The following is a 13,603-nucleotide window of genomic DNA, read 5'->3' as shown; positions in this document are numbered from 1 at the left end:
TCTGAATGTGCTTCCTTAGCAGAAAAGCCACAGGATATTAATGTTGAGGATGGAAAAACCTTTCCTGCACCGGGCGTGGAGGTGCGAGGTGGTACCCGAACCCCCGCTGCACAGGACGGGGCATTCCCGGCTCCGGCACGCCGTTGCGCTGTAATTAAAGCATCAGTAATAGGATTTGCAGCGCCCGGAGCCGCGGTGCAGCGGCTGCCGCAGGACGAGTGCTGCTCGCAGAGCGGGTAAGCGGGGGGGGGGATCCTGCTCCCGAGCTGACCCTGCGCAGCCCCCCCAGTGCCGCCTGCGCGGCTTGGGCTTAATCTGATTTGTTCCAGCAGGAGCCATGGGAAGCAGCAGCTGCAACCGGGAATTACTCCAGTGCTGGGTAATGCACGTGGAAACGGCCCCTTCGAGCTGCATTTGTCCCCGGGAGGGGGGCGAGGTGAGCCCGAAAGCGCTGAGCCGGGCTCTCCGCAGCGCCCGGTCCGCGGGCTGCAAGCGCCGGCACCGTGGACGTTGCGGATGCTCCTCAGCACGCAGCATCCGTGGGGCGCCCGGCCGGTTGCACGGGGAGATTAGGCCTTGGGAAAAACTCCGCTGGGGCCTGGACTCTCCCTTTCTCAGCCCTAAGCTCCCCTCAGCCCCCTCCCGCTTAATCAGCGCTGTGGAAAGCCCGGCCTGCAGACAGCTGTATGGTAAATAGTTTACAGTATTTTCCACCCGGGGACTCAAAGTTAATTTGGAAAGAGGCAGCACGGTTATTCAGAGCTTGTCAAGCGCAATGAAAACGTACGAACTTCAGACCGCCGCGGCGATTTCAGCACTCACCTGCAGAAATGTTCTCCTGAACGCTCATTTGCTCTCCGCCCTCCCAGGGAAAATCTCCAGGGCGCAGCATGAACTATTTATTCGGAAAGTGCTTTCCTGTTACCTACATGCTCAGAAATAAATCTCTCGGCTTAAAGCCCTGCATTTCCTCTAGTTCTCACGTCGTTCTGGCCAGCGGTGTGTGCTGCACCGGGGGATGGATCAGCACCCTGACATGGTGCATGCTGCACTGGGGCACGGATCGGCACCCTGGCACGGGGCTGCTGGTTTGCACGGGCACCGGGTTTGTTTGCTTGTGCAAAAGCCTGCGGCTCCTCCCGGCATTCGCGTGCCGGTCCGTGCCGGCTCCCTGGGAGCGGTGCTCCCCGTGTAAATCGTGCTTGCCGTGCAAGCAAGGCTTGTGCGCTGCCAGCATTGCACACCGATCAGCCGTGCACCTTCCCATCACAAATGAGTGATCCTTCATGCCGTGGCAGGCCTGCGTTCAGCTTGCTCAATCCGGGAAGAAAGACCCGGATTTGCTGGGAAACCCCCCCGGAGGCGCCCCGCTCCCACCGGGCTTCTGCTGTTCTCCGCTTCCGATCTGCTCCGAAGCCGCGGGAGCGCGACGCGCCTCTCCCGGCCGCCTCTCCGTTTGGCCACCCGCCTAACTAGCTCCAGGTCCGGTGTTTTGTTGTTTTATGTTTTTTAACAGAAAAGGCCTTTCGGTCACATTATTCAAATGCGGGATTAAAATGCAACTCCCTGCATTCAAAGGTTAAAGTAAGTCGTGATCCCCCCGTGCACTTCTCATTCACCCTAGCAGCAGAGAAAAGTCTCTCTCCAGATCCATTTTAAATTATTCCAGAAGACGGATTATTGCTTCTTTTGTGCCTTGCAAATTTAAGGGGGGGAAGGGGGGAGATTTTTTATTTTCGTGGATTAATCATCATAAGGGGAGCATAAAGGGTAAGTCATAATAACGTGGGTTTGAATTAAACTCCTAAACTTCAAGCCCCTAAGCCTAATAAGATTAGAGTGTGCATACCTCAGCACCACATTAAAGGGTCACGTTCGCCGCCTCGGATCCGCCAGCCACGGACTCTTAAGCACATCCCGGTGGCATCCCGCGTGAACTTCCACTTGCACCGTATTAAAGCGGATATTAATGAAAACTTCCAAGCGATGCTTATATTAACTCCAGAGGAAGAAGTGCAGGACACTCCTCCAGCCAGAAGCCGAGCGCTGCCCCTTCCCCTTTGCAGAGCTAGTCACAGCTTTTTGCTGTTATTGCTTGTTTTCCAGCAAACAGGGGAGCTAAGGTATCGCGCCCAGGGGCTCGTGGCCCCTCGCTCTGCTGCCTGCTTTCCAGATCAGGCCATCGCACCGCTCCCCACCTCCTCTCAGCCGGGCCCAGCTCAGCCCAAGCCTTTCAAGCCCGGCTCTGTGCCCAAGATCTTTTGACCGCCGCGGCCTCGGGAGCCGCCGTCCCAGGGGCCGGGAGGAGAAGCGGGGATGGGGCGGGAGGGGCAAACGCCGCCGGCCGCGGGTGCAGAGCCGGGCAGGGCGCCTGGGGCTCGAGGCAAGGACAGCGCGGTCACGCTGGGGGTCTGGCGAGGTGGCCGTGCTCGCTGGGCGCCCGCGGGTGCTCTTCTGCGGGGGACAAGTGCCGGGGGAGCCCGGCAGCCGCGCCGAGCCGTTCGGTCCTGGATCCCCCCGTTCAGCACTCCTTATCCAGAGGGGTTTGCAGCCTTTACAAGCTGGCTTTGCCATCAGCCTTGGCATCCGCAGCATAAATGGAGTCAAACATCGTTGTGTCCAACATCGTCCGTTAAAGTCCGCGCAGGCTCCACAACTTCAGCTTTGAAGGCTTGCAGCCCCTCTCAAAGAAACGAGCTGCAGCCTGGGGTGGCCCCTGCGAGGAACGGTGTAGCTGCGGCGCCCGGAGCAGGGCGAGGTGCAACGTGCCGGTGTGCAGCCTCGAAGGCTCCGGCACGACCGGTTCAGAAGCGGCTGCGTTAGCCGTCTCTCAGCCTGGAGGCCCTGGGGACGCGGAGGAGCCCTTGCCGGAGGGTCACCTCGCCCTCGGCAGCTCCGGGCAAGCAGCTAGCTCCAGCTCTCCCGGCAGGTTGTCTCCACTCAGCCCCGTTTAATGCTTCTCTGGCCTCTGTACGGGGGTCTTGCTCTTCCCAGAGATGGTCTCCAGCGCCGCGTGGAGACGTCTCTGCCCGGCCAGCACTGGCTGTGCTCTCCTTCCGCGAGCCCCATCGTCTGGGACGTCTCTGTCAAAATCTGAGGCATCCAAAGCAGTTCTGCAAACCGTGGAGAACAGATTTGCCGTGTTGCTTGTTTCCCTCCCAGGAGCAGGCGATAAAAACCCCGTTAGCATCCGCCGGCGGCACGTCCCGTCGAGGTGAGGCTGGTATCCCTGGGGTCGTCTTAATCGCCACGACTTGCCCCACCACCCCTCGAAAAATGTATTTCTTTTAACCTGTATTCAAAGGCAGTAAAGGAGTTTATGCCCTGTGGTTTTTCTCCCTGTCAGATAGACTAAGGAGATTACTATGCTGCAAATCTGATATAAAAGATTTCTTTTAAAGTCACTGATAGATCTCAATAAATAATGAGCTCAGTGTCTGAGACTGCTTCACAGAGATATTAGACTATAAAAAAATTTAAATGGCTGTTACTTAAAGTAAAATAAAAAAAATCCCTGTAGTGTATTGCATAAAAACAATACCAGTGGGAGAAAATGTGAAGTTCTGTCTCCGGGAAGAAGAAACATTTTAAATTGCTATCTATTCCTACCTGAATGCATAATGTTTTTGAGCTGCAAGTTTACATACATTTGCAGAGAGAAGACTATATTTGAAAGAAAGAGCCAAGAATTTGTGTCTTATTTCTGTGAGACAAAAAGAGTGCTGCAGAAATGTGTTTATGCACAGCCCGCGAGTTGCCAATTGGTCCAGTATAAAGAGACAAAACTAAATTATTCTAGTTATAAGAGGCATGCAAACACAGCAAGTACAAAAGAGGTATTTTAACCAATGCATAGCAAGGGCTGGGTTCTTTCTTCAGGAAAATTAGGGATGTCGCTTGCAATCAAGATCAGCACCGCGCACGAGTGCTGGCTGGGGCCGGGAGAGTTTCTCCGGCTGTGGGAGACCCGCTGGGGCGAGTCGTTTCTCAGCAAGCTGCACTGGACGGTAAAAATGAAAACAGAAGGGCTGCAAAGTGGTTATGCTGCTAGGAGTAATTCTTAAGTAAATATAACTTGATCCTGCTGCGCTGCCCCGGTTCTCCCCGTGACTCCGGAGTCCCCCCGCTTTGGGAGAGCCGGGCTTGACCCGCGCCGGGGCCGTTGCTTCGGCCGAGCTCTCCGGTGCTGCTGCGGTTTCCCTCGGTGCCGGGTGCTGTCGCCGTGCCTGGCCACGGTCCCAGCTTTTTCCCGGATCCAGCCGGCAGCGGGAAGCTGCCCGCACCTCCGGAGAGGCCGAGCCGTCCCCTGGCTGCATCTCCCATGCCCTGCTCCGTCCTGCAGCCGATCGGGACCGGCCGGAGGTCCCAAAGCCGGGCGCAGCCGCAAACAAATGCAGGTTTTGCATAAGCCCCGAAGGAGAAGCGGGGCTCAGTACCACGCCGGGAGAGTCTCGGCACCCCGGGGCTTTCCGAACGCTCCCCGAGGAGATGCCCGGACACGCGGTGCTGGTGGCAGGGAGCTCTGGAAGCAGGCTTGGGCAGGAGGAAAGCAGCCGAGCAGATTCCACGGAGGAGCAAAGCCAAAATCCCCCTTCCCCAGAAGAACGATGCAGAGGGAAAAGCAGCTGCAAGGGTAAAGCCTGGCGATTGCCGCACCGGTCCGGGCTGGGCCGGAGCCTTCCCACGCGCCGCTCCGCACCGCCGTGCATCCGACCCGCGAGGGCAGGACGCTCCCCGGCCGCGGCTGCTTCTCCACCCGGCGCTGCAAACGGCCCCCGCGCGCCCCGGGATGCTCGACCCACGCCGGCACCGGGCACCGGCACCGGCACCGGCACCGCCAGGGCCTCGGCCGCGGCGAGGAGCGCCTGCAGCATCAGGGCCTCCTCGTCTGGCGGTTGCAGACTGCAGCTGCTCGCCAGCTCGTCGATAGCTCCCTCCCTTTTAATGCGCAGGAAACATGGGGGATGGGGCTGCTTGCTGTTTTCCCTTCTCTGTTTTTTCCAAGGGAGCGTGCGTGCATTCCATCTCCGTTTTAACGTCGTCCACCCCGGGGGATTTATAGCCTCTATCCAGTTTTATTGTTGATACAGATCTTTATCTGCCCTGGGCTTATAACTGACATTTAAATTACACTGCAAACAATGAATCAATATTTATGGATTACGGGCCCAATACATTCGCCGAGCGGGTTGTTATGGGATTCTGTCTCCCGGCAAACAGGACAGCGAGGTCAAGGTCGCGGCTTTGTCTGCCGAGGCGCGGGCGCGGGCGGGAGCCGCCGGCCGGTATCGGCTGCCTGATGGGCACGCATTTGTGTTAGTCACTTAGCCGAATGTATTGAGCTCTCTGTTAATTTTCTCATTCTTGTCATTTTCCTGCTGATAATTGTCCATAATTTAAAGCCGGGAGCCTGGAATGTTGCCCCCTGCCCGGGGGGCCGGCAGCCCTGCCGAAGGGCCGAGGAAACGGCTGTGTGCCGCCGCGGGAGCAGCGTGCACGCACACCCGCACACCCGCACATCCGTGCACGCTCCGCTCCCCGCCCGGGCTCGCACCACGCACACACTCGCGTTCTTTGCACTTTTTCCAGCGCGGTTTTTCCATGCAAGCCGGGGAGAGCAGAGTGGCAGAGATGTGCAAATCGCCGTCCGAAGGTCTTGCAGGGTTTTATAAATGCTGGTTTGTTATGCTCCATGGCACCCTTGGAAAATAAGGGAATGCTTTATTTTATTGATTTAAAAAAAAACCTAAAATTTGGTAAAACTCAGCTTCCGGCTTTGCAAAGTAGTGAGATCTCCCGGCTGAGCGTGAGAAAACCCCGAGGCGGGCGGCGTGCGTGGTTTTCCCACGCCATCCGGCCAGGCCACGTGCGGAGAGGCGCCTGGCCAAGGTCTCCCGGCCGGGACGAGCCGAGGGCCGGGCTCGGAGCCGCGGGAACGGCCGCCGCCGGGGCTCAGCGCGGCACCGGGTGCCTCCGGCCGGGTCTCGCACGCGGCCCGGACCAGATAACATGCAAACGGGGAGGTGGGGAGGGGGTTGGTTTTGTGACACTTCCCTTCGAGGATGTGTTTATCCCTCTAGTTAAATGCCAGATGAAAAGTTTCGGGCCGAAATTAGTTTTGTCCCCTTGCATTCGTTTATTTACATTATAATAATCCAGCGTCTGCGAGTTGTGGCAATTATTCTTTCCTCCTGGCAAGCCACGGCGTCTTTGTTCCTCGCTAGTTTACAAAAGTGAAATATAGGTGAGGTTTAGGACCTTTTAATCCTCCTATGTAATTACCGCTCCCCGCAGACGCGGCAGCGCTTTGCAATCGCCGCGCGTAGCTGCCGGGCGCAGATTAGGCACACAAAGTCCCTCCACTTCATCAAAGGCTTCCTTATCTGCCCAAGACAGCGAAACAACAAACGAGCCCCCAATCTCCGCGGACCCACTGTTTATTTGGCCACCGCTGAAATAACTAAATTGGCTGCGGCCGAGCGCGCGGAGGCCTGGAGACGCGGGTGGGAACGCGCCCGGCGCCCCTGCCCGCCCCACCGCGCCGCTTTGGAAGGGCTTTTTCCGCGTTTTATGAGACCAAATGAGGATGAAACTAAAATGACATGAAGAAATAATCCCTCATTCAGCCCTGAAAGGATTATTCTAATTACTTTGATTATTAAAGATCAGACAGATTTTTTTCAGCGGACGAGCATAAGTAAACCAGCCCAGAAATACAAATCCGCACTGGGAATTGAAGAACGTCTTAAGTAAACAGAGGGAACAAATGAGTTGTGTGACAGATATACAAGGCTTCTGTCTACAGCCCTAATCAGCCGGGCCTACCACTGGCTTACTGGAGGCTCGGCTTTTGTGGCAGCCTGAATAGGGGCTAAATATCCCTTGAAATCAGGACTCTCTGCCTTCGCGAGTGTATGGGCCGCAGTCTTGCGCCTTTCAGATGCAAATGCGAGTGGTTTTCTTCTTTATCTCGGTGGTAAGATGGTGGTGTCAAGCTGGGCCCGGATGAATAAAACTGAGAATTTATGCTTTATTGAGATCTATTTTTTTCCCTAAGCCTCATTCCTGGCTGGCTCGGGCGCTGGGGGGAGCACAGATGGTCTCTCCTGACCTGCTATTTATCATTCCCGCAAAGCTCGCTCCGTGCGAGGCTCCGCAGCAATTCAGCTAAGGACTCTGTTTGTTTCTGCTGATGAGGACTGTTAATTTGCACAGCAGTCTCATTAGGCCTAAACCACCAATTAATTTCTTTTGTTCCCATTAAATGGCCGATTCCTAAACATTTCTGCCGCAACAATGGGCGGCTCCGAGCTGCAATTCAGCCACCCTCAGCCCGGGCTGGGGGCTGCGGTGCAGCAGGTCCCCCCCCCCCGCCCCCTCCCCGCTCACAACGCGCCCCTCGATTTTCTCAGGCCCAATCCAGGCATGCAAAACAGTTCGTTAAATACATGCATCTCGCCAGCAAACGAATAGCTGAGCTGAGAAACAAGTGTCCCTGCATCCCGGAGGCTGCAGCCGCGCCGGCGCGGGGGACACGAGGCGCATCCAGAAGCGCCCTCCGGCAGATGGGACGCCAAAACAAAGAATTTTTCCAGTCATTTCAACATGTCTAAAATGAGGGGGTTTTGGTCTGTGCTCCATTATGGTTTTATCTGATTATGGGTGCGTTCAGGCCAAGAATATCTTGTGGCTTGTATTTTCCAGCTCGGTCGCACAATTTGCAGCCGCATTGAAGAGTCCTTGACTGTCTCTTAGCAATTTGATGCCAGAAAGTGTCAGCTTTTGTCTGACAGCGATGCTAGGGCAACTACTTAGCCTCATTTGACATTCCTGCAGTTCAGTCTTTCTTCAGAGAATAAAATACCCAAGGTGAGGTTACAAAATGGCTCGCGTTTTACCAAAAAAAAGAAGAAAAACCCACCCCGCAGTCAAGATAACCTCTCTGAGACAGCGCTACATCAAAACCCCGCTGCAATCAAACCGCTTTCTGGAATAATGGGCTCACTTGCTCACTCTCAAAGTATTGCTGGGATTAATTTTCATACGGGCCTTGGATGTGCATTCAGGCATAATTGCTCTTTTAAAGCTGCTGCTCGGGGGCGGGAGGGCCGGGGGATGCGGTTCCCGTCCTGGCAGCGTCTGCGCTGCCGTGTGAACTGCCGCGCACGTGACGCCGACATGGGCACAGTGATAGTCCTGCATTTTTGCTTTCCCTCCTTTCGCCTGGCCGCAGTGATCCTGCGCTTTGCTGCATAAATATTTCCCTTCCTCCGCTGTGCACACGTCAGTTCTTCCGCAGCAGCCAGGAGGGCTGGTGCGTGGAGGTAAATAAACGCGGAGAAACCTTCCCTGTCGGCTCCCGAGTTGGACAGATTGCCGCTGTTTCGCTTTGGGTGCAAACATTGATTTTGTCCGTCGGTTTCCCGGTGTCACGTCTGCTTTCGTAGGCGCCGTTGTTGCAGACCGTGCCGCAGTGGCGAGGGCTGGCTGTGCCCCTGCTGCCGGCCAGGCGGGAGGAGGAGTGTTTTGGACAACCCGCTGCTGGGGCAGCGGTGGTGATCGGGCTCCGGTCGTTTGGAGGAGGCGCTTGCAGCGAGGCGAGACCCAGCCTTTGCAACCGTCCATCTGTCCGGCACCATCCGTCTCCCTGCGACTCCCCTCCCTGCAGCGGGGACGGAGCATTGCACGAGCTCAGGGAGGCTGCAGACGGGCCGGGTGTCCCTCCTGCAAGGAGCGTTTGGGCTGGCGTGTCCCATCCGCGTCCCCACCGCTCCGGGCTTTATCCCCGGGGCATCCTTCGCCCGGCTGCATCGCCGAGCCGGCGCGGGAGGCCTTGGGCGAGGACGAGGGCCGCTCTGCCTGGGTTTGGGCACCGCTGCTGCCGCCGGCTCCGCTTCCCGGGGGGGAGCGGGGTGCTCGGCTCGGCGGGCGCCCGGCCGGTCGGAGCGGGGTGCAGGTGCCGTGCGCCGGGCCGGGAGCAGCCGGCGACGGGGAGCCCGCTGGGACGCAGAGCTCTGCGCGGAGCCCTTGGCGTGCGCCTGATCCCCAGCCGGCACCGGCCGCTCTCCCGGGGGCTTCCGCACGCGCCCGGCGGCATCTCCGGGAGCAGGCGCCTGCCTTGGCTGCGGAGCCGCGCAAGCCGCCAGCGGACGCGGTGCTCCGGGGATGCGGGACGGCTGGCCGGGAGCCTCTGGAGCTGGCGCTGGGCTGTGCTGCGCTGGGCTGGGCTGCACCAGGCTTTGCTGGGCAGCGCTGGGCAGCACTGGGCTGTGCTGGGCTATGCTGGGCTGCACTGGGCGGTGCTGGGCTGCGCTGGGCAGCGCTGGGCTGTGCTGGGCTGCACTGGGCTGTGCTGGGCTGTACTGGGCAGCACTGGGCAGCACTGGGCTACGCCGGGCTTTGCTGGGCTGTGCTGGGTGGCGCTGGGCTGTGCTGGGCTGCATGCTGGGCTGCACTGGGCTGCACTGGGCTGCACTGGGAGGCAGCGCACGGCTGCTGCGGAGACCCAGGAGGGCCACGTGCTCCTGTCCGGCTGCAGCATTTCTCCGGCCTTGCTCTGCTGATCCCAGCACATTCCCCCGGCGAGGTTTATCCGCCGTGCGCTGCCCGAGCCGCTTTGCGCAGCTCTGCTTCCTGCAGCGAGAGCCCCGCAGAGCCCGTGCGCGGCTCCTGCCCCGCGGCCGTCCCGTGTCCCCCCCGCCCCCCCCGGCGGGCAGCCTTGCCCCCGGGTACCCTCGCAGCGGGGCAGCCCCGGCGCCGCCGGCCCGAACGGGGCCGGTCCTGCCCTAGCCGAGCCCCGGTGCCGCCCTGCAAATCCTGCTCCGAAGGCGCACGGGATGCTGGCGGGGCCGGTCCAGTCCCGGCTCCGGGTCTCAAAACGAGCTGGAGCATCGCAGCAGCCAAAGCACACGCCGGCCCAAAGCAATTAACCTTTCTGATAGAGCCGCATCCCCGCGCGGCCATCCATTAGCAGCCGGCGAGGAAGAGCTGCGGCTAAACATAATTACCGCCCGGCCACGAACCGCGCGGAGAGAAAGCAGGGTGCAAAACCGCCGGTGGGTCAGAAGCAGTCGATGCCGTTAAATAACAATTGCTCATTGTGAACGCCGGATTTGCCAGGATTTATGGTGTCGCGGTGGCCTGCCGGCGCGAGCGAAGCCGCTCGCAGACTCCCGCTGCCGCTGGCCCTGCGAGCAAGGCTTGGCTTTTGCTTTCGAGCTCCTGTCTTGTTTGCCACGGGCAGCTGGGCCGGAGCTTCAGCAGCTCTGGGGACAACGGTGCTTGGAGGGCAAAATCCCCAACCACGGTGCAAGGCTGGTGGAGATGTTCATGGCAACAAAGTAGCTATGAAAAACACATTTTTTAAAAAATAATCGGTGTCGCATAACACTGGAGGATGGGAAAGGCAGTAAAGCCAAGGCTGCGGTTTGCTGAGAACTGATGTGATTCAAGAAAAAACTCCAGGCCAGCAGAGGCGGAGGCCAAGACGACCTTTCGGAGCAAACGGCGTCTGGACGATGCGCTCCTGATCCGCTGGAGGAGGGAAAAGGGCAGGAGCGCTCCGTAAGCGGTTAGGAAGAAGCCAGGTCTGGATCGCTGGTTCGTGATGAAAGACTTTCCGTCCCCGTGGTACTCGCAGGACCATTAAGCAGTTACTAAACCAGGTGTTTCTAAATCAGCAGGTCCAGTTAAGCTGCAGCCAAAGAGTTTCAAAGCTCAGGAACGTTGGGCCATTAACGCTGATTTTCAATAAGTCTTTGAACACTGGGGAGGTTCCAGAAAAGAGAGCTAATGTTGTGCCGATATTTCGAAAGGGCAAACAGGATGACCCGGGTAATTACGGGCCTGTCAGTCTGACATCGATCCCGGGGAAAGTGATGGAACGGCTGATACGGGACTCAATTAATAGCGACCCAGAGAGGACCGTGCAATTAATGCCAATCAGCGTGGATGTGTGGGGGACGGCTCATCAGGCTCGCGTGATGCCTCTTTGGTGAGATTCCCAGTTTGGTGAGTAGAGGTAAACGCTGAAGTTGTGGATTTCTGCAAAACATTTGTGTGTAAGGACCAGCGCAGACCCAACGCAGCGCATCCGAGGGCCGGAGCTCGGGCAGGGCTCGGGCACGGGGCTCCTCGCTGGGCGGGTGGTTCCCGGCCGGACCCCCCGGGTGCTGCCTCGCGGGGACGGTTCTGCATTTTTATCAGTGACCTGGAGGAAAAAAACAGAGATTATTGCTGGGATTTGGCAGGTGGCACGGAGATGGAGGGAGCAGCGAATGACGACGGGGACGGCAGCTCACTCGTGCCCAGCGGTATGCAGCGCTGAGTAGGTCAAACCATCCCTTCTGCGCACCCGGCCTATTTTACAAACACGTCTAGGGGCACCTAAAACTTGCTGCCTGACGTGGGAGGAAATGTAGCACTTTCAGGGTTTTTTTAAGCTGTGAAAGGTGGGAAAGTTTATAAACAAAATTGAAAAAAAAAATCCCTGTTTGTAAATGCAAAAGCAGAGGTGCATTTTGAAAATGTCAAGTGCTGAATAAAACAAACATTTTAGAGTCTTTAAAAATCCCCCTTTGTGTTTGCATTTTCAGGCAAAACCCATCAGCTGGCTCAGCGGCAGATCCCCGGCGTTCCCGATCCCTGCATCCCGCGGCCCCGCGAGCCAGGAGCGCCTGCCCGGCCCCCCGTTGCCCCTCACCCTGGTGTCCAGCCTGGCTTGCCAGCAGTTGCCGTCGGCTGCAAAGGCGCGGAGCGAGGCGTGCTCCCGCCGTGGGTCCCGTCCCGCGAGCCCCCGCGCCAGCTCTGCCCCGCTCCCACCCTGCGCTGCCGGGGCACCTTCTCTTTAAAGTATTAGGCAGGTTATAAAACCGTCACCGATGATTTGCTCATGTTTTCTAAACTGTCGTTAAAAATTTATAGTGGGGACAGAATGTAAAAGGGAGGGGGGAAAAAAAAAAGCCCTCGTGTTTTCAGCTGAGCCTCTCCATAAATTAGAGCGATTTGCTTTTGAGGGTGGTCCGCGGCGCTGCGTGCCAAGCAGTGGGTGTTCAAAGCGCCAGGATCACGAGGTTAAGTGTTAGCAAAGGGGAGGGGAAAAGCAACTTCGCAAAGAAAGCGGTGCATAGAGCAGGGAGGGGGCCCCGCATCTGCGGGGGCGGCGCGGGGGGGGGACGCCGCTGCAGCCCAGCTGCCCTCCCAGCAGCATGCAAAGCTGCGGTTTGCTCTGGGGCGTTTGCAGCTTGCTGTTGGGGATTAGCACGACTGGGCCGTCAAACGCTGATGGCTGCAGAAAAGAGCTGCAAAGGGACGGACGGGACGAGGCTGGCGCGGGACCTGCAGCCTCGCGTTTCCCACCGACGGGCGAGCGGGGGGGCACGAAACCCGCGGGAGCCGCAGTCCCTGCAGCCTTGCACGGCCCAAGCCTGGAGCGGTGTCGCCCGTTGGTTCTTGCAGCGGGACTAAGACCCAAAACACTAGCCCAAAATTACCCAAGAGCCCCAAATTTCCCAGAGACAACAGTGTTCTGAATGACTGGATGCCTGACGTCCTGGATTTGGCACAAAAGGCTTCTTTGTGCAGCTCCTCCCCGCTGCGAGTTGGTGGGTATGGAGGATGCGCCGGGTGCACATCTGCAGGCCGAGGGGCGCAGCTTGGGGTGCCCTTTCTCCAGACGCAGAAGCAATTAAATAATTAAAGGAGACTCTTTAATTCGTACCCAATAAAAGCCTGCTGTTGCTGTTATCCTTGGAGCGCGCAGAGGGATGGACCCGGGACGGGTGCGGGGAGGTGCTGGGGGCGACCGCAGGCTCGGCAGCTCCCGGGCTCTGCGCCTCGCTCCGGGCTCTGATACTGCATTTTATGCTTTGACCTTTCTGGCTTTGATCTTTATCCTCCTTTGAAACTCCGTGTTTTCGGAGACGTATTGACTTTCAAAATTTCTCACCCTGCAGACGAGCGAGGCGAGGGCAGCCAGGGCCTTCGCGGTTTGTGCAGACACAATCGGCCGGCGAAGGCAGGGGCTTGCGGGCCGGCTTTCGGCGCTGGTGATGGGCAGCCGTCCTGCTCGCCGGGCCCCAGCCCCTCCTGACCTCGCCGAGAAGGTGCACTCACCACGGCTTTCGGATTTTGTGCCTTTCCAGCCATGCTGAAGACCAGAGCTATCAGGGAAACGCTATGTGCGCGAATTTAATACATCGCTAGAAGACTAAATCCCTTTCGCGATGCTTTTAGTGACCCTCTCCCGTGCTTGGGAGCCGATGGGATGCCCAGCTCTTTTGCGGCTGGGAGGGCGGTGTGCCGGGAGCTGGTCCCGTCTGCTAGCGGCACGCGGCTCCGGGGGCTCCCGCTCCGCTCAGCCCGCTGGGCACCTTCCGCCAAACCTGGCAGGAGGCCTGGGGACTCGGAGGTTGTCAGTTTTGGAAAAACGGGTGGTGGACGCAGCAGAGATGTTCCCGCCGAGGGGCAGGCTGCAGGGCCAGCTCAGCCCTAGCGAGACACCGGAGAATCCCCCCGGGAGCGGCCCTGGGAGAGCCGCGCCGCTCACACCCAACCTCTTACGAGCCAGCAGCGAAGCCAGGCAGAGCCCAGCTAGGCCGACCTG

Source organism: Dromaius novaehollandiae, chromosome 10 (assembly GCF_036370855.1).
Source record: "Dromaius novaehollandiae isolate bDroNov1 chromosome 10, bDroNov1.hap1, whole genome shotgun sequence".
Taxonomy (NCBI): Eukaryota; Metazoa; Chordata; class Aves; order Casuariiformes; family Dromaiidae; genus Dromaius; species Dromaius novaehollandiae.
The sequence above is the reverse complement of the archived record's forward strand: the minus strand, read 5'-3'. Positions refer to the sequence as shown.